A 2,808-nucleotide genomic window follows, 5' to 3' on the forward strand; every position below is an offset into this window, starting at 1 on the left:
AGGGTGCAGGAGAGTATGGAGGGATGGACACTGGGAAGAGGTAACTATGGGGAGGAAGTGGGAGGGGAGCTGTTGCATTGTGGTAAATTGTGGTCAATGACATGCGACAATGTATATGTGAACTGCTGTATAGCAAGTGAATTTGCTCTGTAAATCTTCACCCAAATCAAAATAAAATAATAAAAACATAAAAAATAAAAAAATAAAAAAATAACTTACTGGCCAACACAGCCAATTACTGGGAGGGAGCAAGTAGTTGGATCTATGAGCTTGGGACCATGGTCTTGAAACCAAGGAAAGTAAAAACTATTTTTCCCACCCTGGTTAAAACAGATAATTAGAACAAATAGAACCCTGGATGGGAATAGATAAAGTAAACTAAATTACCCTCAACTGTTTCCCTACCCTGGTTAAGGCAGATGAGTAAACACAATAAGCTCAGTTCCTTAAGAACTGAATGGAACAAAAAACATTCTTTCCTGCTATTTCCTTAGGCACAGATGATAAACACATTAATGTGTCTTAGAAAACAACTTGAAAATTGACTCTGGCCTGCGGACATGGACAGTGGGACAGAGAGGAAGAAAGTTATTGGGAACTAACACTCTCCCCTCTGCCTAGGCCCTGATCAGCTGATGACAGGAAGCCGGTGTGACTCATCAGGTACCCAAGCGCACTGGATCAAAATGCTACTGTCCCTTTAAACCAAGGTGAAGGAAATTTCAGCCAATTGTCAACCATCTCATGGCCAAATTCCTGAAATTTTTATGAATATCCATAACCCTCTCTTCTGAAACCTACAAAACTGTAATTCAATGGTGTTTTGGAGAGTCAGATCTGGTTATGGACCCCTGCATTGCCTCGTTGCATTGCCACTTTGCAATAAATAAATCTCTCTCCTCTAAATCACTCGGTGTGTAAACTGTTTTGGCCTGACTACGCACCAGGCAGGGACCTGCGTTTGATACTATTTCAGTCTCAGGGGACATCAAGCTCAATTGGCATAACATACTATACAAAAACATTGTTCCACATCTTACTTTGGTGAGTAGTGACTGGGATCTTAAAAGCTTGCAAGCGGCCATCTAGATGCAACTATGGCTCTCTCCTCGTCCAGAGCAAAGAATAATGAAGAAAACCAAAGACACATGGAAACAATTAGTCCAGGAACTGGTTATAGCATGCAATCCTCAGCCTATATGACTATGAGACCAGAAGAAGTAGATGGTGCCCTGCTACCACTGTCAACTACTCGGAGGAGTATCTCCGTAGGACATCCTGGAAACAGTGGGAGAACAATGGGGAACAAAACTCAAAATCATTAAAAAAAAAGGGACCAGATTTGCTGGTCTGATAGAGCCTGATGGAACCACTGAGATTATGGGCCCTAGCTGCCCTTCATGTCTGGAATTGAACCCACTCTTGTGGCTTCCAGCCAAACAAAGGACAGGCATATGAGCTGAACATTTACATTAGGTAGATACACTCCATGGAGAGCTCAATCATGGGAGAATAGAAGGGCTGTGTATGCACAGGGAGATGGCTTGAGGGGCAGGAGTGCATGGGAGGGAAGGACACAGGGAAGAGGTAACAATGAGGGGGAAGTGGGAGGGGAGCTGTTGCATTCTTGGAAATTGCAGTCAATGTCATGAGACAAAGTGTATGTGAACTGCTGTATGGAAAACGAATTAGTTCTATAAATTTTCACCCAAATCACAATAAATTTTTTTAAAATACCCAAAACATTTCCAATAATAATAATAATAAAAACTTACTGGCCAACTAACTTCAGGCATCTGTGAAATGGAATTTATACTGCCTCCCTCATGGGATAACTGAAGATGGGCTGAATGGAACTGGATAGAAAGGAGATGAGGTGAGGTAAGAGACAACATTGGTGTTTGGCCCAGCGCCTGGCATAGAATAAGAGCTGAACAAATCGTTGTTATTGTTGTTGCTATTATTTTGTTCATTGAATTTGATTCCTTCCTCCATTTTAGCATAGTCCTTTTCCTGCTTCTCAACATTTATATCTCCTTTGTTTTTCTTTGGTTAGCCAGAGAGGCAGACGCGCCCAAATGACTCTCCCATTGTGTGAGGCCATAAAAGACCTAGCTGAACACATGCTGACATTCCCAAGAGAAGGATCTCTGGGGAGAATTTGTGGGCTTGCCCAGCTATCCTTGCAGTCTCTGGGGCCCAGAGCAAGGGCTCAAGAAGAGGGGATAATCTCCAGCCCGTGACTCAGGCATAAACAGAAGGACATTTTAACTGATCTCACAATCAGTAGATTTTGATTGAAAAACTATTATATATTGGAGAGACCCAGAGACAAAAGAAACACAAACTTGTCCTTTGGGGCTTCTCATTGCAGTCAGAGACCTGACCTGAAAGTAAACACTCTAAAATAACAGTGGTCACTTATCTCATCTCACTTTAGTGTTAACATGGAGCGGGGAGGGAGTGTCTACATTCACTCTTTCCCATCGTCTCTTCCCCTTTCCTCTTGGATCTTCCCCAGTCTGGGTTTCTAGGACATCCTCTGCCTGGACCTCCTCCTCACTAGCTGGCAGTCCCTTCTTAGTCTCTCTTGCCGGTTCCCCATTGTATCCTCAACCTCTGAAGTTTGGAGACTTCAAGCCTCATACGTCCTCTCTGTCTACAATTGTTCCCTCAATGATCCCATTTAGTCTCCTGGCTTTAAAGACCATTTCATATCTGATGACTTCCAGGTACAGGTCTTCAACCTCCTAATCTCCTTGGAGTCCAGACTCTTCCATCCAGCTGCTTCTCTGGTCTCCATCACTG

The sequence above is a fragment of the Orycteropus afer genome, unplaced genomic scaffold (genome assembly GCF_000298275.1).
Source record: "Orycteropus afer afer isolate SDZICR_OR568_19922 unplaced genomic scaffold, OryAfe1.0 scaffold00034, whole genome shotgun sequence".
NCBI lineage: Eukaryota > Metazoa > Chordata > Mammalia > Tubulidentata > Orycteropodidae > Orycteropus > Orycteropus afer.